We start from the raw sequence: 25,563 nt of genomic DNA on the forward strand, positions 1-25,563 counted from the left end.
TCTATTTTGCAGCAGACAGACATACACACACTCACAGGCATCCTCCATCATCCTACCAATATAGCTTTACGACACTTTTTAAGAATTGATACTCAGTGCTCAACTTGATACAACCATGTAATATTGTTCACAGCTAAGCCATATAGTATGATGCCATGATTATGTGTCCTTTCTTTGACAACATTCTGTTTTTCCTGGCATTAAAAATGACCTTGCTTTGTTGGTTGGTTGGTTTTCCGTGTAGATATCACATGCTCAAAGTCTGCAGAATAACTCTAAAGCTGCTCTCAATATGGGCAAACACAGCTATCTTGGTAATGTTGCCTCTGAAGCGTTCTAGCCTCCTGCTCCAATATGGGTAAGTTACCCCTAAGACCTGCTAAGAACTATTATCCTGGATTTCCTCCATGTCCATGCTTGGTCTCTAATTTATATTGGAGCCCCTATTTCATGGACCTGTGTTATCCTCATTATGGTGGAGATCATACTTCCGGAGCTTACTGAGAAATGTACTTGCATAGGAGATAAATTCTTGGAGACCATGCATGTTCAAATTATTATCCCTTCACATTTGAATTATGGTTTGACTAGACTTTTAGATTGGAAATCAATTTTTCCTTAGAATTTTTAAGGCATTTCTCCATTGTCTTCTAGCTGCATATATATGTATGTATGTATATATGTATATATATATATATATATATAAAAATATATATATTTTTAATTTTCAACTTGTGCTTATATACATTTTTTAATTTACTTATTCAGATATAATTGACATGTAATGTTACATTAGTTTCAAGTGTACAACTAATGATTTGGTATTTGTATACTAGCTGCCAATTTTTACGATGAGAAATCCAGTATCATTCTGATTTCTGATTCTTTATATGTAACCTGTTTTATTTTTCTTAAAATTTCTATTGTCTCCAGTATTCTGAAATTTCATGAAGATTGGGTTGGTGTGGATATTTCCTCAATAATCATGATGGACAATTGGTAGGTCCTTTCCATTTGAAAACTCATTATTTAATCCTGGGGAATTATTCTGTGCTTTAATACTTTCCTCCCAATTATTCTTCTCTGTTCTCTTATTTCTTGAAAATCCTATTATTTAGTTGTTGGACCTTCTAAACAAACAATTCTTTCTTTACTCTCTTCTTTCTCCCTGCCCCACTCTCATTCTACATCTTAGATTTCCTTAACCTTATCTCCCAACTATTTTTGTTTACATGTTTTTATTTTCAAAGATGTACTTCTTATTTGCTGAATGTTCCTTTTACAAAGCATCCTGTTCTTATTTCATACATTAGATGCCTCTCTGAGCACTCTGGGACTATTAATCATAGTTTTGGTTTTTTCTTAAGTTCTGTTCTATTCTCTGCATTGTCTCTATTTCATCACCTGAGGGCCATCAAATGTCTGATCCTTATCCATTTCTTTTTAAGAGTGAGGTACAGGAAAGGTGATTAGAAACTCGGCATGGGTAAGGCTTGATATCTGCTAGCTTCATTGTGAGTGAGGGACCCAGTCATTTGGTTGAATGATCCACACAGATCAGTATCTTTAGAACTTTCCTCTCATGTGGTCAATTTCTCCAGAAAGAAACCCTCCAATTACAGAGTGGGGGTTGGTGGAAAGTTGTAATAATCCTGGCAGTGAATGTTCCTGAGGCCAAGAGAGGAAGGAGGCTGGGCGTTAAGTAAGCACACTTCCAATCTATCTTCTTCTTTTCAGTAAAGTACCTGCTCTCAGCTGTGCTTGGAGTCCCTAGTCCACAGCCTCTTCAATCTTTCTAGGGAGTGGACCTCCCGTCTCCTGCTGGGAGAAGTTACCTGCTCTTGTGGGCTTGGAAAGGGAACTACTTACACAAACTGTCAGCTGTGCTTCTGTGTTTAGCACTAACCTCCACTCCCACCCTGAGAGGTGTTTGATGCTTCCAATTTCTGAGGCTTTCGACAGTAATTCCTCAAGGGAAATCTGCTGCTTCTTCCTTCTTGTGGTCTTATTTCTCTAGAGGACTTAGCAGAAAAGAGACAGTGTAAACCTAAATCAGTTATCACTAATCCATTCTCTTTCCATTTCCCAAGATGTAGGTGACATGTTTTCTCTGCTACTGTTCTCTTTGACCTACGGGCTTATTATTTTTAGTTCTTTACTGTGACTTTAATGGGGTAACAGGAGGGACCAAACAAACATTTAGATTTAATTGGCATGATTAATCAGACAGTCAATATGTTTTCTATTTATCATATATCTTTTTTTCCCCCTCCTTTAGTACCTTATACTGGATAAACTAAATTCTCTATTGTTGATTTAAAAGATACACCCATTTTTAATTCTTTTTGTGGTTACTCCTAAATAGCACAGTGCTGAGAATGTTTATTAGTTGGTTCTCTGGAGGGGGGAGGAAAGCCCTGATTTACCGTGCTTGCCAATTTCCATGGTATAAATACTTCCATCATAGCCAATTTCAAACTTCCAATGTGACGTCACTGAATAAGGAATTGGGAAGAGAAGTACAGCTGCCCAACATTATATAATATTTCTACCATTCAGCTATAATAGATGTAAATCACCTTACAAACATAGATAATAGTAAAATGTAGTTCAAATGAATTTTGAGTATTTATTACTTTTCAAAAATATAATTAGTTTAATTGTAAGTATGTATAAATTACTTTTTAATGACGGCTGCATTTAATAACTGGCTCACTCGAAATTTAATCACCAGCTCTCACAAGCTGGACAAGGCAATTCTGGCACACCACTGCCCATATACTGGTAAAATCCAAGCTTATATTTAATTTCCCTGTCAAATTTTTCACTGTTTTATTGAGGTATAATTGGCATATGATATGTTTAAAGTATAAAATTTTATGTTTTGATATAAATACATCTGTGAAAATATTACCACTATCATCAAGGCTATCAAAATTTTAAACTGGAAAGCAAATCATAATGTCTACTACTCTTAGATTCAGAATTTTTGTTTTTAAGAATATTTCTGTATTTACTGAAAATATCTATTTGCTGCTACAATAAGCAAGTAAATAAAGCCTGGACAGGTAAAAACAAGAGATATCCACTAAAAGTAATGTAGGAAGAGAAACTGCATGAAGGAACTATCACTTATAAAGTAGCTTCCATGTCAGTTACCTATTGCTGCATTATAAACCACCTCTAAACTTATTGGCTTGTTCATGATTCTGTGGGTCAACAATTTTGGTTGGTGTCACCTGGGTAGTTCTTCCGCTGGTCTTACCCGGAGTCATTCATCTGTCTATAGCCATCAAGGATCTTAACTAGGGCTGAATGGTCTAGGATGGCCTCATTCACATGTGAGGCAACTGGCCAGTTGGACACAGAGCAGGCTGCTGGCTGGGTGTCCTCAATTACCCTGCATTTTGGCCTCTCGTTTGGGCAAGCTCAGGCTGGTTCACTTCTCAGTCTCAGGGTTAGAGCCACATACAAAACAGGGTCAGCTCTTTTGTGCAAGTACTTTTCAAGCCTCTGCTTGCATCACTTTTGCTAATGTCCTATTGGTCAGGCCCAGATTCAAGGAGTGAAGGAATAATCCCCACCCTTTGATGGGAGGTACAAAGTCACATTGCAAAGGGACTTGCATATAAATGTGTGAAAAATCATTGTAGCCATCTTTGTAAACATATGACCACTCCTACCTCCTATTCAATATGTTCTGATTTAGTAAATATCGTGTGTCACATGGTAGGTCCTAGGTATAAAGAGAAAACAGGTACATCGTCTGTCCTCAAGAAGATCTGATGGAGTGAGGAACACAGACAACTAAGCTAACACCACAATGCAGTGCAACTGAAACTACAACAAAGTTTCAAGGATACTGTGCAAGTAAGTAGGAGGGCACATGATTCACACTGGGAGAGGGACATAGGAAGGATGCCTGGAAGAAGTGACCGCCGAGGAGAATTTGAGACCCTCTATATTTTGCCTTTTCAGTGAGAAGAGGGAAAGGAGAAGGATGACGGGAACATTTAGAAATGAAGACAAAGAACTAGCAGCCTCAATCAGCCTTCAACTTTCAACTATCCTCTTCGCACACATTTAGTATGGACTCACAGAATCAAGATGGAAGCCTTACGTTAAGCAGAACAAACAAACACAAAATGCCAAGACCGATTTTTCTGAAACTCCCCAGTCTCTCAGTCTCATCAGATTCTATTATCATAAAAGATCCTTTGTCGAAGTGATTTTCCTAGAGGGAGGTTGTGGACAGAGTGGCTACTGCTTACAGGTTTGGGTCTGGAGCACAGTCTTTTCCATTCCTTCTCCGTGATGCCACACATCACAAGTTTCTGGGAGAAGGCTATGTCAGCATCGCAGCCAAAATGCACTAAAACACAGCAGAAGAATGAGGGGGAAAATGCAATGGTAGCACGAAGTACCTGGTGCTCCATAAATGTCATCTGTGTTTACCTCTGGTTTGTTCACCAGAATTAAGAGGGAGTGGGAACATCCATGGTTTCCTATACGTACTCTATATTGTTTGAATATTTTACATCAGCAGAGAGTACAGCTAGGATTGTAAGTTTAAAGGCTGAAAAAAGAGCCAAAGGGCTGAAACATTTCCATCTGATACTACTACTACTACCAATAATAAAACTCTTAGTGCATACTTGGTATGCGCCAAGCATTTTATAGGTATTTGACATATAACTAACTCTGTGAGTTAGACACAATCATTTTTCTTGTTTTATAGATCAGAAAACTGAGACTCTGCTAAGTTGCATAATTTATCCAAGGTGACACAGCTAAGAAACGTCAGAGCGAGAGTTTGACTCTGGGTCATGTGGCTTGAGAGTCTTATTCATAATTACTATATTACACCAAAATTCTACTGGGGAAAGGGACAAATATTCCTGGAAATCTGAGAGTAAGGTCCAAAGCAACATGTACAATTGCTTTAAAGCTCCTATCTTACCCTTAGACTTCATTATACATTACTTTCTGTCTCATAATACGTGTACATTTGTTTAAAAGGAAAAGTGTGCAAGTTATTTCCATCAAGTCAAATGCACGCTCCAGGAAGAGGTCCCATGTGTCTGGGACACACCACTGTGTATTGCCCCAGGTTGAGAAACACAGAAAATCCGTTCTCTGTTGCTCCTGGCATTCTCTGGTAGATCAACTAGGTCAAAATGCTTTCCTAAGATTCTGGAAGAGATCAAACATCAGTTAACTCTGGTCTCTACCCCTGTTCCAGTTTAGGGGGTAATTTGTCCCTTAAGTAAAGCACACCAAATGACCTGTCTGGTGACAGCTGACAGACGGGTGGACCTGCTGGCAGGGTATGACATTCCTCAGGCTGACCCCAGCTGTGTCTCTGACTTGGTCACCTGTTCCTCACAGCCCACGGCCCACTTTCTAGGAATTCATACACAATGATTGTTGTGATGACACAGTTCAATCCAACACACAGCTGTTAAACGATTATTAAGAGCAAAAGTTCATCCACACACACACACAAAAAAGAAAAATTGGAAATGTTATAGATAGTGGTAATGGTTGCACAACATTGTGAATGTAATTAAAGCCATTGAATGGTACACTTAAGTATAATTAAAATGGCAAATTTTATGTTACATATTTTACCACAGCAATAAAATAGTAAAAAAACCCCAAAAACCCAAAACGAATTTATTCATAGATAAACAATACGTGGTCTGGGCCTCAAGAATAGTCTGAGGTTGAGAGATGGTAACTATGCTTCAGAGAGACGGAACTACTAGCCAAAACGGAGAGCACATCTAATCCTGTAACCCGTCACTGAAACCCCTTCAATGGCTCCCCATTACTCCTGGGATGAAGACCAAGAGCCTTAACAGGCTTATCAGACCCTATGTGGTCATCTTTCTGATCTCATTTTCTGCCACTTCCTTCCTTGCTTTTCCTGTTCCAGACACACTGACCTTTCTCCTCTTCCTTTCAACATGCCAAGCTGCTTTCCACTCCAGCGCCTTTGCATAGAAGTTTCCCTTTGACGGAAAACCTTTTATATCCCACTCTATTCTTGGCTCACTCAATCCAGGCATCACTTCCTTGAAGAAGCCCCCCAGTGTGGGTCAGGGTCTGTGTCATAAATTCTGGTAAAATCACGTAGCTTCCTGTTGTAACTGAAAATCACCGAAAAACTCCAAAGAACAGTGGCTTAAACAAAAGTACAGCTCCTTTCTCTTTCACATTTCACATCCATGGTACCTGGAGCCTAGGTGCCTTCTACCTTGTTGTTCTGCTACACGTGACTTTCATTCCCAAAGTCACCTCATGATCCAAGACAGCAGCTGGAGCGCCAGCCATTATGTCCACATTCCCACAAGCAAGAAGAAGAAAGAGGAGAAAAGGGCAAGACTCCTCCGTTTAAAGACATTTCCTGGAAGTTGTACATAATATTTCTGCTTACATACCATTGGCCAGGGTTTAGCCGCATGACCACATCTAGTTACAAGAAGGCTGGTGAATGTAATCGTTATTCTCGGTAACCATGTGTACACCTGGAAGTGGACATTTACTTATATTACTCATAAAGAAGGGGAGAATGGACATTGAGGGACTACTAGAGTATCTGCAACAATAGCATTTGTCTTATTTTGTAATCATACATGCAGTTAAGGTGATTATTCAATTGAAGTCTTTCTCCCTCACTAGATTGTAACCTCCATGAGAGCTGGATCTTGTCTACTTTTGTTTATCATTGGATCCCATGTACCTAGCATAGTGCTCGGTGTACAATGGGCATTCCATAAAGATTTGTGGATCAAATGTGGAAAGGAGGCTGTCTTAATCAGCTTGGGTTGCTATAAAAAAAATAGTCTGGGCGGCCTATAAACCACAGAAATTTATTTCTCACAGTTATGGAGGCTGGAAAATTCAATATCAATGTGCCAGTCGATTAGGATGTGGTAAGAGCCCGCTTCTTGGTTCCTAGAATGCCATCTTCTCACTGTGTCCTCACATGATGGAATCTCTTCCTCTAAGGGCACTAATCTTATCCATGAGGGCTCCACCCTCATGACCTATTCACTTCCTAAAGACCTACCTCCTAATACCATCACCTTGGGGGTTAGGACACACATATGAATTTGGGGGGGGGGTGGACACAAACATTTAGACTATAGCAGGGGCCTTGGTGCCATTTGGCCAGACCTAAAAGCTATTATAGTATTTCCTGGAAAGAGTTAATAAAAATAGATAACATTTATTGAGTGCCTACTACATTCTGGGCATTGTTCTCTAATCCTCAGAACAGTCTAGAAAGGGGATTTCACTGTTATCCCACTTGTTTAGAGGGTGAAGCTGTGGTTTAGAGAGACCAATGCCTTGCTCTGGGTCACACTGCAAAGCAGAGTGAGGAAGAGGCAGAGGCAGAGGCAGAGGCAGAGGCAGAGAGAGGGACTGAACCAGGCTCTGGCTCTGAAGTCAGTGCCACTAACCATCACTCAAGGCTGATTCAGGACTAGGCTACAAGATGGTAAATTCCATCTTCTTTAGTCTTATTAGTCCCAGGCTAGCTCAGTGTCCCCCAATAAAGCCTTGGCACCTCAGACAAGCTCAGCCTAATTCAACCTATAGCCTTTCAATGTAACTAAATGACTGCCTAGGAGAAGGAGAAAGGCTAGGAGAGGAAAAAAAAAAAATCTGTGCTCACACCCATTAGAATGGCTATTATTTAAAAAAAGAAAAGAAAAAGTGTTGACATGGGTGTGGAGAAATTGGGACCCTCGTGCATTGCTGGTAGGGATGTAGAATGATGCACTCACTGTAGAAAACAATATAGCAATTCCTCAAAAAATTAAACATAGAATTACCAGCAATTCCAATTCTGGTTAAATACTCAAAAGAAGTGAAAGCAGGACTGGAACAGATATTCATACACCCATGTTTATAGCAGCATTACTCACAATACCCAAAAAGTAGAAATAATCCAAGTGTCTATCAAAATATTAATGGGTAAGTGAAATGTGGTATATATGTACAAAGAGATATTATTCAGTCTCAGAAAGAAATTCTGACACATCCTACAGCATGAATGAACCTTGAAAACATTATGCTAAGTAAAATAAGCCAGACACAAAAGGTAAATACTGTATGATTCCACTTATATGGGGCACCCAGAGTAGTCAAGTTCCTAGAGACAGAAGGCAGAATGGTGATTGCCAGGGGCTGGGAGAGTAGGCAACGGGTCGTTACTGTTTCATGGGTAGTGGGTTCAGTCTGGGAAGATGAAAAAGTTCTGGAGGTGGGTGGTGGTGATTACACAACCATGAGAATGTCCTTAATGTCATTGAACTGTCCACTTAAAAATGGTTAAAATAGTAAATTTTATGTTATATATATTTACACACACACACACACACACACACACACACACACACACACACACACACAGTGTTTCCCAGTGAGATTCCTGGGCTGGGTTTCTAGCGGGCAAGAAAGCGGAGCAGCAGGAAGAGGGTATCCCAGGCATCCCGTCCTGTCTTCCTTAGGCAGTCTGCCTCCATGGGGTTGGGTGGGGAGAAGGGCCGGTATCATCTAGGACGGACACTGAATTTGTCCTGGTCCCTGGATTCTTTAGCAGAGAACCCGTGCGAACCCCAGGTCCTGACTGTCTCCTGTACCTCTCCCACCTCCAGCTGTGGCTGGCACACTGCTGGGCTCAGTGGGATGAGCAGGGCCAGGATAATTAATGGACAGAACCACACCCCAGTCTCTTTCCCTCGTCTGCACTCCCAGCACGATCCTGTGGCCTTAGAGTTCCTCCTGCAGGGAGCTGTCATGCTGCTCATCAGCCTCAGCAATGCGAGTTTCTGGTGGAAGAGACCCTTGCGATGTGGCTGCCCTAGAAAACTGAGACTACCCATCAAAGCCAAAGGGGTGTGTGGGGAATCCTTTCCTGACCTCTTAGTCATTCAGCCTGTGTGGGCGAGGTATCCCATCCTAGTCACCATTCCTGACAAAAATGTGACCCAAACAGGACTAGACCAGAAAGCAGGGATCCACTTGACATCACCAGGAGAAGAGAAAGCCAAGGTAATGCCACACCTGTTTATCTGTAATAAAATAATATAGGTACAGAGTTTCTTAAAAGCTAGGAAGTCAAAAAAAAAAAAAGGTTTCAAGGAAAAGTAGCAGCTCTCTGTCCCCTCACTCCCAACCCAAGTCCAGCTCCTCAGATCCAACTTTTCATTCCTTTTCAGCTGTTTCTTCTGTATTTACCCCCTAGCTCTAATAATAAGCGTATCCTGGTGTTTCCCAAATTTTCATTTGCAGGTATTACCCACGGGCTTCCTATTATGAACACGGAGGATTTAAGTCTTACTTCACCTTTCCCCATCCTTTCTCAATGTTTTTTAACACAAGTTTGGTTAAAGCCGTATTTCACGCCTTTCTTATAATGACTAGATAAATAGTACATATCAATGATGACAGACTCAAGTACATTTCCCTTCTGTTTTCCCTGAGTTAATTTCCTCTTTTTTTCATGTGCTCAGCTTTGTTTGAAACTGTGAATCTTCCCGCACTCTCCCAGGACTCTGTAAACCCCCTCAAGCCAATTTTCCACAGTGAAACTTGTCAGATAATCCCACAATTCCATTTTTCCTTGTGCATCCTCTTACAGCTCCTCCCCTCACCTGCCCAGGTTGCTCTCTGGGCCTCTGCAAGGTTTGTTCCTGAGGTGTTCCTTTGCTGACCTCCTGGGAATTCCAAAGAGAATTGTTTTATAACTATTTTCATATGATTTCAAAATTTACTGTGATTTCTACTTGTTCACTGTAGAAAAAGTTTAAAGGCACAAGAAAGAAAATAAAAGTGTATTCTACCCAAACACAACCATTAACATTTTGGTATATATCTTTCCAATCTTTTTTTATACATATCAATATACATCAAAGAGAAGAAAATGCTATCTGGAAAACAAAACCCATGACTACTGTATTTCTGCCCCTGGGAGAATAGCATGATTCCTATCTCAGCGATAATTCTTCTGTGGGGAAAATAGCTCCTTGGGCTCCATGAGTCAACGAATATCAAAAGCCTGCCCGCCTCCTCCACACCAGAACTGTAGTTTTAAAGAGACGAGGACAGAAAATGTTTTCGAAAAACAAAGAGCAATAAAACACTCTGCCAGTTGGAAGGGGTAGGAACTAAGGCATTAAAAATGAAATTTAAAACATGAAGGCAGTGAAAAAACTGACAGAGAGAGAAGAAGGGTCTAGAGTCACACGGTCCAATGTGGTAGACACTAGAGCTAGCTACATGAGGCTATTTAGATTTAATAAAATTAAAAATTCAGTTCCTAAGATGCACTAGCCACTTTCCAAGTACTCACCAGACACGTGGGGCTAACGGCTACCCTATTGGACAGCGAAAAATAGAACATCCCCTTATTGCAGAACGCTATACTGACTGCACTGGTCTTGAACAAAGAGCAAAACTTGCTGTGCACGGGCCATATCTACTTCACAGCAGTAAAGCAAGATGATTACGAGGGTGGTCTCTAGAGCCAGATGTCTGAGTTCAAATCCCACTCTGCCACTTACTATCCATATGACTCTGGACAACTTAAATCTCTATGCTTTAGTTTCTTCATCTGTAAAGCGGACATGATCATAGTAGTGACCTTACAGGTTGTTATAGAGACCAAGTAATAAATACCTATCAAGTGCTTAGGAAAGTACCTGACACACAGTAAGTACTTATTAAATATGTTCTTCGATTTGCCTGTTACTTACTATAAAAAATTGAGATCAAAATAAAAATCTAGGTTTCAGGCTGTTTTTTGTTTTTCCCTTGGCTTTTTCTTTTCCCTTTTACAACACCTGGCAACCCTGGCTCACATCATTCCCGATAAGCGACAATTGGCCAGAAGAGAGTAGCACCTGCCCAGTTAAGCTGGAGCATAAACTCTCCAGTTGCCCACATATTCTTTTTGGGCGACTGTTGCATCAGCTCCACTCAGGGCAGGCATCTTCTCCTAATTTCCACAAAGGCACAGTGTAGGGTAGTGGGCAGCCCGTGGGGAGGTGGCAAACACAGGGACGTCAAACAGTGTCTTCGGGAGGGAGAATGGCAGGTCGTTATGGAGGGCACTGATGTCTAATGTTCAGTTTTAAGCTATAACCCAAACTGTAGAGTGTTCTGATTCTTCCAATCTTCAGTAAAGTCTGCTACACACCGAATTTGAGGTTTGCAATACCGTATTTTTGGTGAAATGAAGGAATGAGATGGTCCAGCAAGGAACAAAAAAGGTGATGAAAACAGAGTGAAGATTGAGAGTTTTGCAGTGACCAGGAGAACAGTAAGCCTCCTGAAAACTCTTAGGAGCTTATTTGATAGTGGGCTCCAGAGTCTGTGGAATAGAGGTGGGAGTCATTCTATTTGAATAATCAGAAAAGCATGGCTCTCAAAGGCTGGAAATACTGGCAATCTCCTGAGGCGGACATCTGGTTATAGACTCATATGCCTTGAGGAGAAGGAGCAGAAAATCATATTTACAACTTTGTAATTTCCTTTCACCTCTTAGTATATCATCAACATCTTTTCCTGCATTCTTCTACATCAGTGACTCTCAGGGATCAGGTGAGGAAACGAAATCACCTCCAGTGTTTAACAATAGAATGGATCCAACACAAAGGTTAGGTGATGACGGCCCCCCTGGAAGGGTGGGAGGAGCAGGTTCAAGGCTTGCTTCCTCGAACATTCCCAGAACACTTCCAGGGAGCCATTCCCTTTGTGACCCTCAAGAAAGTGGAGTTCCAGGACATGCTGCTCTAGCCGCAATCCATATACCAGAAAGCTGGGACCAGAAGGCTGCTGCCACCAGCCCAACCTGGACACTGAAATGTGGAACTCTCCCACTTCTGTCTCCACAATTTCCTCTCAACATCCTTGAACTGGAAGACCAGATATTGGCAATCTCATCTCAAGAATATGGCGTGATCTCCACCTCCCTTCCACTTTTCAAAGCTCGCAGAACTATATCTAAGGGATAGAACTTAATTTGCACTCAGAATCCTAGCTGCATGCAATCTGGGAAGTGTAGCTTTATCTTTTCAGCCTCTGTCGCACAGGAAGACCACTGGCATCAATGCTGAGGGTCCTGCCCAGAGATCCAGCATGTCACCTCTAGGAAATCATCGTCTCTCTTATGGGCAGAGCTATTTTTTCCCTCCCTGCTATGCATGTCCCCTTTTTCTAATAATAGTCCCCTGATTTTACTTTGAAGAACCACCCTTCCCACTTGCAATCCACGTGGTTGGGTGAGGCTGACCCCAAACCCCAAGTCCCTGGGGAGGTTATATGTCCCAGTCCTGGGTTATATGTCCCATCTCCCGTTCTTGCTCAGTGTGTCATCCCTCAGAGAATATGTGATGGGATGTGCTATCATCCCTCTGGAGACATCAGGAAGAGAAGGGTGGGCACCAGCCGTTTGTCTTGGACTGTTGAAACATTTACCAACCTAGAAGCTAAGGGAAGAATTCATTGTCACTTTTCTGCTCTAAGATTTGGCAATTGTATGGCCTGGGTGATGCAGTTAAGCAAATCATTCACAGGCATCTTTCAGAATTTTAAACTATCTACAAAAAAACAAACAAACAATCCTAGTTTGAAATATTCTTCCCTTTCATTAAATGAAGCACTAGATCACAGTCTCAACATTTTATTTGGAAAACATGGTCCCCATAAGACCGTCACACTCAGCCTTACCCACCCCTCTCCATCCCCTCACACACATATTTTCTAACTCCACCTCTCATTTTCTTTTAATCGATTCTTCCTAAGTTGAGAGCTCTATTCCCCAGAACCAACATCCACAGATGCTGGATCACTCATCTCTCCAGGAATTAAACACAAGAATGCTGAACTGAAATAAGGAGAAAAGAGAGGAAGAGAATAGTTATCTGCTTAAGAGGTTCCTGGCGATTGTCTGTGCCTAGAGACACAAACCTGCTTTCTATGGTGTTCAGTCCCATTTGGCTGAGGGCCTGGGCCACCTGTAATGGAAACAGCTGTGAATGAGACCACAGGTCTGGCTCCAAACTTGGACAGTCAAGGACCCTGGGTAATCTCTCTGGGCCTCAGTTTCTCATTTGTAAAATAAATGGGTTGGACAACTCATAGAGAGAACTGATGGTTGTCAGATGGGATGGATGTTGGGGGGCTGGGTGAAAAGGTGAAGGGATTAAATACAAATTGGTAGTTATGAAATAGTCAAGGGAATGTAAAGTAGAGCATAGGGAATATAGTCAATAATATTTTAATAACTATGTATGGTGCCAGGAGGGTACTAGACTTATCGGGGAGATCACTTCGTAAGTTATATAAATGTCTAACCACTATGCTGTACACCTGAAACTAATATTAAATGTCAACTGTAATTGTAAAATAAAAATAAATAAAAATTAAAAGTACAGACTAAACTGCAAAAAAACAAGTGGGTTGGACCCATCTATTTTCTAGTTTTGATGGTTTACAGTCATACCTTGGGTCAGCGTGGATTTGAGGGTAAGATGACATAAGACATAAGACAGTTTGCTTTAGAAATTCCCCCTTTGTGAAACAGATAAACAGTATTATATTAAAGAGCTCTGAGCTAGGAGTCAGGAAAGCTGGGCTCTGGTACTTGCTGCGTCATAAACTTGAGCATCATTGGGCAAGTCGCCTGGATCCTCTGTGCTATAAAGGGAGAGGCTTGGAGTAGCTGATGTCTAATGGCCTTTTCAGCTCTGAGGTCCTATATGAGCCCACGAGCCATATAGGACCTGTTTTGCAGGGGAAGTTAATCAGAAGAGAAAGTGAATGCCCTCATTGAGTGAAAGGGCTGCACCTGAGAGGTTCCGGCACCTCCAGCATTTCCAGGAGTCTTCCCTGCCCTTTGTGTCTCCCTTACTTCCAATGTCCAGGTTTAAGGGCAGGAAGTGGCACATCTGAGGCCCAAACCAGCTAGATGAGCAGGACCTTGAGTTCTGCTGAGTCCTCCCATGGCTGGAGTCCAAGGGTTGAAGACCAGACTTTCCCAGCAGCTTATCAGGAGTACATTACTCACCCGGCCCAGGTGACTATTTGGCAGTGGACTTTGTTTGATCTAGTAAGCGCCCCAGAAGTGCCACTTTGGCTGACTCCTTCATCCATGCCAGGCCCCATGCTGCAGAGGACTTGTGACCTCCAACTCTGACTGCAGTGAAAGTCAGCAAAGGGCAACTGTCTTTGGAGATTTTCCAGGCTGAGCCACTTCAGAGAGATGTCACAAGGGGCAAGGCTCACTTTTGAAAAGAATGTGGACTGAGGAAGCCTGGTGGAAATAGAATAGGGGCTTGTGGGAGGAAGCCGAGATAATGAGAGGCGGGCGAATGAGAGTGGGGAATTCTGCAGTCACCCAGAAAGGAAGAGCAGGGCTTGAGCTGAGTAAAGTGGAAAGGGACATGGGATCCAAGAAATCTATTTTAGTGTAGCTAGATCTTCATGTGAATATTACAGATTAAAATGTATAAAATAACATTCCGAGTAGCCTAATTACATATGCTACCTACCTTTCAGTGTTTTTCCCCATGATTTTTTAAAAGTAATGTAATATAAAGTAAAAAAATATAGAAAAGAATAACTAAGAAAAGAGAAAGCAGCCATAATTCCACCACCTAGTAATAACCACTACTAATATGTTGGTATTTTTCCTTCTGGTCTTTTATGCATATATACACAATATAATTTTTAAAGGGATAATACTATATGTGTTTTTTTTCTAATCTGCTCTTTTCACTCAGTGTTATATCATGAATATTTTTCTTCTCAGTCAATATTGATTCTTATCATCATATTTAAGGACTGCGTGTGATTTCATCATGTGAATGTACTGTTATTTTATTTAATAATCTTTTTTTTTTTTTTTAAACAGGACTTTATTGGGGAACAGTGTGTACTTCCAGGCCTTTTTTCCAAGTCAAGTTGTTGTCCTTTCAATCTTAGTTGTGGAGGGTGCTGTTCAGCTTCAAGTTGTTGTCCTTTCAGTGTTAGTTGTGGAGGGCGCAGCTCAGCTCCAGGTCCAGTTGCCATTTCTAGTTGCAGGGGGCGCAGCCCACCATCCCTTGCAGGAGTCGAGGAGTTGAACCGGCAACCTTGTGGTTGAGAGCCCGCTGGCTCATGTGGGAATCTAACCGGCAGCCTTCGGAGTTAGGAGCATAGAGCTCTAACTGCCTGAGCCACGGGGCCAGCCCCTATTTAATAATCTTTTATCATTAGATATTTAAATCACATCTATTTTTAACATGTGTCTTTGAACCTCTTGGCAATATATATCCTTGCACATCTATCCAATTATTTCCTTCAGATAAATTCCCAAAAGTGGAGATGATAGGTCAAAGTGTATTATACATACTGACATACTGACAAATTTCCCTGCAGGAAGATTGTACTGATTTATTCTCTAGAACCAGGGTCTGATGCTTGATCACCCTTGAGTTAACAGCTTTAGCATTTTTTGTATTAAGACCATAGCAGTATATCTCTTTGTTAACATCAAAATTATACAAATTTTATCCTTTGATTCAGTAATTCCGCTTCTGAGAAAATGTTTAAAGAAAAATACCTAAATTACATATATAAAGGGGATAAACAGATAGGTAGATTGTCCCTGTGGTTTGGAAAGGGCACTTTTAAATATGTCAGGGCCTTCTCCCCATCTTTGTTCACTGAAGGAGGAGGAGCAGGCAATTACTCCTAGTTCCTTGGACAGTGTCACTGCTGTACATCCAGTGGACCATCTGCATACAATGTATGTACGTTGTACATATGGTGGTCAACAAGACCATCTCTTGTTGAGTAGACAAAATAATTTTCCAGGTAGTCCACCAGAAAGAGGAAAAAGCAAAAGCAAAACAACACCGCAGTGAGAGAATGCACACCTCCAGCCAGCTGCCCACATGCAACATTCTATCCCTCTCCCAATCTGACCTCTCTCTCTATATCCCTCCCGCAGGAAATCAGAACCATAAAGTTTTAACAGGAAGTCAGGGCTAGAGAGTAACAGAAAGCCCATTTCAATCCATAGACCTCCCAGCTACCAGGTCAGTTTTCTTAAAATGCCAGTTTGCTTTTATCATTCTCTGCCCTCAGCCTCTAGAACCTCCCCTTACCTTCCTTAATGACATCAGGCTTTGGCTGATACATAGTTGTCAGCCCTACTGTGTCTGTCAAAGGTCACTAGTGACATGTGTCTAGGTATTTCTACAGCATTAGTTATGAGGCAGGGTAATGAGGTGATAACCAGTGTGTTCTTTCCCCTTCTCAAAATCCCTTTAAATCCAAGACCACCATCCCTTCTTTTGGGTTGTGAGACTGGAGGGCACCTAGAGAAATTGCTAGCATAGAACCAGGGAAGAAAATCAACAAAACCCCCAGCTTTTAAACTTACAAACTATATATCCAAGTGTAAGACTGAACGATGTAGGAAGAGACATGTCAAAACAATAGTCCAAAAAATTTTTCCCACCTCCACTCTAGAAAAGATAAGTCTTATTAGACAGGTGGAACCTTTAAAGAGGAAGCAAAACAGCAGGAACTGTGCACCTGGCCCCATCTGAACTTCAATAAACCCCTTTTAATTGGAGATAGAAAAGACCTTGATTCCTAGACAAACCTAGGCAGGCAGCAAGCCTCAGAGGCAAATTTTCCACCTTATGGTGCAGATTCTATGTGGTAGAACTGACAGCTTGGCATGTCTAGGCTTGAGATCAGAAGCAGATTCTCCCAGCTTCTGGGGGTGGGGTGGGAAAACGGTGGTGGTGGGGTGTCTCCTGGCTGAGTTAGGAGGATCCACACGGGCAGATGAGGATGTGGTTCCACAGCAGCCGACTGTCAGCACAGAGAAGGGACCCTTCCCAACTCCCACTCACCCAGCACCGCCTTTCTAGGAGCCAGACAGGTATGACTCACCTGTTATACTTGAGCAGGAAGCCACCATGAGACAAAGCAGAGAAAGACCAAGAAGTGGTTGTCCCCTCTCCATTTACTCCTCGGTGACATTTGCAAACCTCCCTCAGCCACACAGAGGTGAAGAGCTGGGAAGAGCAGAAAGATTCTGATTATAATTGAGTTTACCTGGAGGTGACTTGATAATGTTTTTTGCTTCTAGAAAGTTGGGGCTTAACAAAGAAATTTAATTCAGTTATAGAAAAATAAATGAAGTTATATTTTTCCAAACCTGAATTCATTTACCTGTGAAATTTGAACCTTCTTTTACAACAGTGAAAAAATTGGAAAAACTGGAGCATCCAACAAGAGGGGAACACTTGCAGTATTGTGCATTTATTTAATGCAGGGGTGTCCAAACTGCGGACTGCGGGCCAAATGCGGCCCGCAATCCATTGTTAATTGGCCCACAGCAAATTCCAAAAATACATTTAGCTTACTTAAATAAACCAGGTGAGGCAATACGTACTTCACCTTGAGTGAGTGGCCCAGCTGTTTGTGTATTTTACCGCATATGGCCCTTGGTGAAAAACGTTGAAAAAAGTTTGGACACCCCTGATTTAACGTTTACAAATATAAAAATGTTTATGGTATAATGCTAAGTGAAAAAGAAGAGTATAAAAATGTATATCCTTTTTGACTATAACAATGTTTAAAAGAAAAATCTTAAAATATAGTTGAAATAAAATTGGAGAAATAAACATATAAAAAATATTAAGTGATTGTCTTTGGGTGAGAAAGCTGTGGGTAATTTTTCCTTCTTTCTACTTTTTGAAATTCTCCTCCATGAGCATATTTTTCTTTATCATGAAATTTATATATTTAAATATGTGTGTGTGTGTATTGTTTTAAGCATGGCTTGATCCGTGGCCTAGAGCTTTGAAGAGGTTGGAGAACAGGAGAAGGAAGGTAAAAGGATTTTTGCAGGCCCTGTTGAACTCTGTTCTGCTGAATTGACAGAGTTGGTCATCTTTTGTCTCCTTCTTCCTGTCTGGTAAGTAAATGTTGGGTGATGTCATAGACAGAATGAGCCAAGAAATGATGGGCCCTGATGAATGGGAACCTCTGTTGATGAGAAATACAGGGAAACTAATATAGTAGTTTAAATTCTATGTCAGAGGTTCTCAAAGTGTGATTCTCAGATCAGCAGTCTCAGCAATGCTTATTATTAGCAATGCAACTTATCTGGCCCCACCCCAGACCTACTGAATCACAACTCTTGGAGTGTGGCCCAGCATGGTATATTCTAACAAGCCTTCTAGGAGATTCTAACGCCTGCTAAAGTTTGAGAACTATTTTCTCTTTCTAAGTTTTATTTTATTTTTTAAAGTTTTTCTAAAATAAATTTGTTATTTTGAATACTTTTAGATGTACAGAAAAGTTGCAAGATAGTACAGAGTTCCATATAATACCCCCTCATCCAGGTTCCCCTCTTATTCACATCTTACTTTAATATGGTACATTTGGAGAATCGCTCTTCTAACGAATAATCACTCAAGAGCTGGCTTTACATTAATCACTGGGGTAGGTATCAGTTCTGAGGCTGAAAGGAGCTAAGAGAGGTGCTTATCGCCATCACCTCTGTTCACACTTGACTAAGATTTTAAGACAGGTTATTTCATTTTATCCTCAGTAGAAGACTTTTCAATAGGCCAAGGAATTTATCTCCACTTTACAGATAAAAAAACCACAAATTGAAGATCAGAAAAATTAATGATTTGCCCAAGGTCAAACAATAATAACTAATATTTATTGAATTATTCCAATGGCCCAAGTCTTATTGATAATATATCAATATATCAACAGCAAATATATATTATCTCATTTAAACCTCACACAAATCTTATACGCTAAGTATCACTATTACATCTTCATTTTACAGACAAGGAAACTGAAGAACAGAAAGACTAAGTATCCTACTCTTGGACAAACAGCTTTAAATAAAGGAACTGTGATTCAAACCTAGGAAGTCTGACTCTAGGGCAGATGTACATAACCATTTAGCTACTGAGTAAGTCTGATGCCTTTGAAATGTATCAGCTTGTCTAAACTAAATTACATTTTCCCAAATTCCCTTTTCAGTATGTTGCGAGCTAGCATGTGCCACATGAGAGTTTTTTGTGGGAGATCGGGAGGGCGGAAGTGAAGCACTAGCTATTTTGTAGTGACACATGTTGCTCATTATCTGCTGCCTCTCCTTATTGACATGAGCTAGCAGCCATGCCTGCAACTGCTTCGTCTCCCCTTGAATCTTTCTTCAGCTAGTCTGACTCCTGAGCCAGGTGTGGGTGCTTAGCTCTGAGCAAAGGGCCCTGGTTTCTGCCAGACACTCACACCATCAACATCAGAGGGAACAAGAGCTGACGTGGGCTCCAGCTCACGCCTGTGAGTTCCGGCTTATTCTTGCTCTCCTTCACTTTATACCCATTTTCCATTCCCACTGCCTGCTCTGTGGACTTCAAGCTCCAGTGTCGGATGTAAAGACAATAGCCTTGCAGAAACTGCTAAACCAGCTCCCACAATTATGTAAGATCAAATCCCTGTAATAAATACTATATACAGGCAGTCTTTACTTTGCCTGGTAGCAGGATCATAAAAATAACTTATTAAGCAATCTTAATAATCAATGAGGAAAAAAAATCACTGAGAATAAGTATGAGTGCTCTGTGACTTTTAAATATTTTGGTCAAAATGTTAAAATCCCTCTACTGTCAGTTGTAAGTACATAGGAAACTGAAAAAAGTAAAGGAAAGTTAATATTTATTTCGTACACTGTTATTTAGAACATTAAAAACATTGAAAATTAAAATGTTTTATTTCTTTGTAGAAAACTTTTCTACTGTGCTTACCTTCTCCTCATCATATAATTTTTATATAAACATCTTTTCTATGGCTTGGTGAACTATCACAGTGCTTTCCAAGTTTGGATCAGCTTCCAACATTTTATCCTTTGAGCTTTCAATGTCATGGAATATCTCTGAGAGTTCCTTTAATGTGAAGGTATTTTGTTTGTTTGTTTGTTTTTTACCAGCGTCATTTTCTCTGGGACATTTTTGTCCTTTTCACTTTAATCCTTGGAATCTGAGTGCAGATTTGAGATTACAAGATTAAAAGAGTTTTGGAGATTGGTTGCACAACAATGTGAATGTATTTAATGCCACTGAACTGTACACTTAAAAAAGATTAATTTGGTAAATTTTACGTTATGTGTATTTTATCACAATTAAAAATTAAAAATAGAGGGGTGGCCGGATGGCTCAGTTGGTTAAAGTGCGAGCTCTCAACAAGGTTGCCAATTCAATTCCTGCATGGGGTGGTGGGCTGTGCCCCCTGCAACTAAAGATTGAAAACGACAACGGACTGGGAGCTGAGCTGCACCCTCCACAACTAGATTGAAGGACAATGACTTGGAGCTGATGGGCCGTGGAGAAACACATTGTTCCCAAATATTCTCCAACAAAATTGAAAAAAACAACAACAAAAAACAACAACAAAACTTGACACCCATTAAAAAGAAAGAAAGAAAAATTTTAAAAGGAGAAAATCAAATGAAAGTGGTAAATAGATCATTGAAAATAAAAATGGAAAAATACCTTAGTTATCCATTTAATTTGCTAATTAGATCACAGTTAATTTGAATGTTTAAAAAAGAAATTGAAGTTGTGCACTGATCTTTAAAAAAAGGGAGGGGAATACACTTTGCAAATGCTAACAGTAACAACAAAACCTTGGGGTAGCTATCTCAATACCAGACAAAGTATACTAAAGACAAATAAGGACATTTTATATTAATAAAACTTTCAACTATCTGGATAATAAAACAATTCTAAATGTCTATGCTCTTAACATAGTCTCCAAATAGGGCAAGCAAAAATTAATGCAACTAAAAGTGAAATTGGACAACTCTACATTGATAATGGGAGGTGTTAATATACCTCTTTTAGCAACTCAAGAACAAGCAAACAAAAAAGGCAGTATAGATATAAAAGATTTCAATAACTAATTAACAAACTCGATTAATTATCATATGCAGAATACTCAACAATTGCAGAATACAAATTAGTATATATTAGGCAGATGAAACAAACATTTACCAAAATTGACAATATTTATTTTAAACGAATATTACTTTAAATGACTATTATTTTAAACAAATTTTAAAGTATTTAAAATCATATAGAGTTTTTTTCACTGACTATGATGGAATTAAACTCAAGATCAACAACAGAAAGATTAACTAGGAAATCTCTGGAAATTTTAAAATGCATTTCTATATTAACTATAGGTCACACAAGAACTACCAATGGAAATGAGAAAACGTTTTGAATTAAATGATAATATAAATATGACATGCCAAAGCTTGTCAGATGTAACTGTATTAAAGGAAAGTTTGTAGTTTTAAATGCATATATCAGACAGGAAGAAAGGCTAAGAACCAATATTCAAAGCAGCCATGTCAAGATATTTTTTTAAATGACAGATTAAACTCAAAGAAAACAGAAAAAGAAATAGGAGCAGAACTTAATGAAGTAGAAAGCAAACATACAACAGAGAACATTAATAAAGATAAATATTGGTATTTTGAAGAGACTAATTGCTAAACCTCTGGCACAACTGACCGAGAAAAAGAGAGAAAAGGTTTCAATAACCATTACCAGGAATAAACAAAGGGATATCACTATAGAATGATATTACAAATAACTTTAACCTAATCATTTCTACCTTTTGTTGAAATGGACAAATATGAGAAAAATGAAACTTCCCAAATGGACACAAGAAGACATGGAAAATCTGAATGGTTCTATACTTATGAATAAAATTAAATTAATACTTAAAAACATTCTTGTAAGTAATTCCTGGCCCAGATGGCTTTGTCACTGAATTCTACCCAAATATTTCAGAAAGAAACAATGTTAATTTTTCACTAACTTCATCTCTGGGCCTCAGTTTCCTCATCTATAAAAGGCAGGTGTTGAATCAGCCAAGCTGTGTCTGTCTCTGATATCTCTTTTGGCACGTCTGCTGGCAGGACCTTGTGAAGCTGAAGAGCTTTGGCTTTGATAGAAAAAGATTTCAGAGTCTTGGTTTTCTGTGGTTTAGTACCTACTGACTATCTTTGGATGAATGGGAGTCACCTGGTCTTGTGCTGTATGCTTTATAATTTGCCATGGATGTTGCCATCTGAACTGAGATGGGTTCTATTCCTGTGGTCCCATAATCCCCAACACTGTCCTTTACTCCCAAGGTAGCTTAGGAAGCTTAAAAGTGTCCTGTAAGAAGAACCCCAGGATTAAGGGTACATCGGGTCATGGGTGTAACATTGATTTCAAAACCTCAACTACCCTGAACTTGCAGATTTACTCCTTTAAGCATCAAAACTTTATTTTAACCATCTTGCTTGGAAACCATGCTAAATATGTATATTATATCCAGTATTTCTTCTTAAATATAGGTTAACAAGCATACATTCTCTTAGTGTTTTCCTTCAGAATATAGGGTCATAGTGATGAATATCCGTTATTGTCATCTCAGAGAAGCAATCAGGAAAATTAAAGTACATATAGTTATTTGCTCCTAGACCAACGAAATCTTTCCAATTTTCTATGCGTTTTGAATTCTTGTCTGCCTTTAAAAAAATGTTCTTCCTACATTTCAGGCTGTGTGCAGTCACCTTCTGTATGATAAATGTGTTTTCTTAGATGCTGCATATCCCTCTTTCTAATGTGCTGCTTCTATTTTTCCGTGAGTTAAGAAAAGAGATTATCAGCCATGTTAATAACATTGTGTGTGTAAACTAGGAGTAAACCCCCATTTTTTAAAATTGATATATTAAACTATGCATGTACTCTCTCCCGTTTTATTCAAGCAGATAATAGGTCTTTTGCTCAGGGAGAATTTGTGGCTCCTATTGAAGAAATAGAGGATAGGAGAGATGAATATCCTCTGACCAGAGTTTCTTATGACCTGGGCCCTTGATCTTGAACAGGGGGAAAAAAATTACATCTTTATTTCCATTAACCTGTATCTGAATTGTAGCATTTCCTTCAACTGTAAATAGAGGAAATAAACTACCGTTGTATTAACAGTACCTGTGCCTGTGAAAATCAGCTATTTTCATATCCTATTATAGTTGTTGCAATACGTTGAAATATTGTTTACATTAATCAGCACTTCAAAAGTATGACGTTATTAGCTCCATCACTAGATCCTGGTATTCCATTAAAAAAAATCTATACGTTATTATATCTTAAGTCTGCTTTTAAAATATTTTGATAATTGTACATCAATCTTTCCCCCCAAGCTGGTGGAAGGAAAAAAACGAAAGAGCAGAGAAGACTGCGAGACTGAAAGCAGGAGCCCTAGGCCCTCAGGGAGAGCGCGGCTGCCCTCTGCATCTGGGGACATAATCCCATGTCATTGAGTTAGGAATGGAAACAGTCGTCAGAGCCTCTGTGTCCTGCGGGGACTAATGCCTGAGACCTTGGTGCTCCCCACAACAAAAGTCCTCCCAAAATTGTGCATAACTCATGGGAATGGGAGAACCCCCCAAAAAAGCTAAGTTCTATTTTTCATACAACTGAGTTTGGGGGTTGAAGTTTGTGGCAGCTACAAAGGTTCCTCTAGTAACCAAAAGGCACAGCTGAAATTACAGGATTTCTGTGCACTATAAACATAAACAGCATGGAAGAAGTTAAATACCTGTGTTCAGATTGTAAAATCTAGCGTAGACTTGATAGGTATATTGTAATGTTAAGTGAAAAAAGAACTCCCCTTTGTATTATAGTCATGTGGTCTCATATATGACAACTGAGTAATTAAAAAACAAAAAATAAATCTTTAATTGGATTGCTCAGGGGCCTTTGATGGAATTTCTGAATAGTGGCTGTGTTTCAGATGGGGGCTGATGTATGGCAGTTTGCATGTGTGCCAAAGCTGGGAGAGGCCATATGTAGTCCTGGCTTGTCTATTTGCTGCCTCACTGGTCAGGGGACCAAACTGGGACCCCAGACATCTTTGCACTGAGTCCAGTCTCCACTGCCTCCATCAGAGTCTACACTGGCAGCCTCATGGACCAACTCAGCTCTCTGTCTCACTTTCTCCCCTTTCCCTGTTTCAAAGATAAACTCTCAACCCATGTGCTGCAAGAAGAACCAGGCCAAAGGCTTCTTCCTCCTCCTTTCTACCTTGTCCACAAATTCCCTTCCCAAAACAAAAGACCACTCTGGGGTGAGGAGGAAGACTAGCCTTGTTCCCCTGCAACTCTTAGGGAGAGCTTGCTTACCCACTTCTGCTTCTCCTCCCCTCGGGCCTCTCCTACCCTCAACAAACCCCAAACCCTGCGGGATGGGTAGGGTCTGAGGGACAGGTAGGGGTAGTGACCAACGTTTTTGTTATTCCCTGAACCCTGACCTATCCCTTCTACAGCTGGGCCTAGTGTGGGAAGGAGTCTCAGGCCTCAGCTTGCCAGATTGTGCAATGGACCAGCTGACAGGTGAGGCAGGCTCTTCCTGCCTCCAGATAGTGTCAGCAGTTCAAAGGCATTATCTTCTCGGCCTTCGATGGAGCTGGGGTAGGGCTAAGCTAATGCCTGTAGGGCCTCTTCCCTCACCTCTACGCCTCAGCAAACAACAGGGAGGCAAGGTGTTAGAGAGACAGGAAACCTGGGTTCTAGTCCAATATCTGCCAGTAAAGCATGCCTGGTCCATCTAAGTCTCCTCCGTACTCTAGTCTTAGTTTTTCCATCTCTAAGACAAGTAGGTGAAACTAGATGAACTTTAACATCCTTTCCATCTTTTAATGGTCCTTGCACATTATCAACATCCCAAAAGACAACAATCTCTACCCACAGGCAAGCCAATAGGCTCCAAGCCACACAATCAAGAGAGGATAAGAATGCACCTATTTAGAATCTTAATCCATTCAACTGCATTGGTCAAGGCTAAACCTCACCTCAGGATTTCCAGTAAAGACAGCATTGTAGGTAAGTGCTGTACTCACTTCCTCTCAGGACCACACCAATTACAACTAAACTACAGAACAACTGTCATTGAGAATCGCCTGAAGTCTAGCTGAACTGAATGTCTACAACTACAGAAATACAGAAGAAGCCACCTCAAAACTGGTGGAGGGGCAAAGACACAGAACGGGCTGGTCCCACACCCATGTGTGACCATTAAAAATTGAGAGGGATATCTCAGCTGCAGAGGTCCCCCCTGGAGGAGTGAGGGGCCCCAGCCCCACACCAGGGTCCCCAGCCCAGGGTTCCAGTCCTGGGGAGAGAAGTCCCCATAACTTCTGGCTGTGAAAACCAGTGGAGATTGTGGCTGAGTGAGCACGAGGGCAGCTGCAATCCTAGGTGCTCCTCTTAAAGGGACCACCCATGGACTTAATAGCTGACAGATTCACTCGCTCTGAGTTCCAGTGCTTGGGCAGCAGCTGGAAAGCTACCAGAGACATATGGGAGGAACTAAATTGTCTAGCTTCAGGGTGAGGGCTGGAGGGGCAGCTTTCTCTAGGAAGGAGGAGCTCGTGGAAGCCACTGTTTCTTTGTTGAGCCCTCCC

At 40.6% G+C, this 25,563-nt stretch overlaps 1 long non-coding RNA gene across 2 annotated transcripts in view; it reads right to left on the bottom strand.

Moving 5' to 3' along the window:
- LOC141569016 (uncharacterized) overlaps window positions 1–25,563 on the bottom strand; it is a 62,667-nt gene that overhangs the window by 23,421 nt on the left and 13,683 nt on the right. For both annotated transcript variants that reach the window (XR_012492412.2, XR_012492411.2), the window contains exon 2: window positions 16,966–17,090. This is a non-coding gene — a long non-coding RNA (uncharacterized LOC141569016). The remainder of the gene's footprint in view (window positions 1–16,965; window positions 17,091–25,563) is intronic.

The sequence above is a fragment of the Rhinolophus sinicus genome, chromosome 12 (assembly GCF_057876585.1).
Source record: "Rhinolophus sinicus isolate RSI-liver-muscle chromosome 12, RSI-T2T, whole genome shotgun sequence".
Taxonomy (NCBI): Eukaryota; Metazoa; Chordata; class Mammalia; order Chiroptera; family Rhinolophidae; genus Rhinolophus; species Rhinolophus sinicus.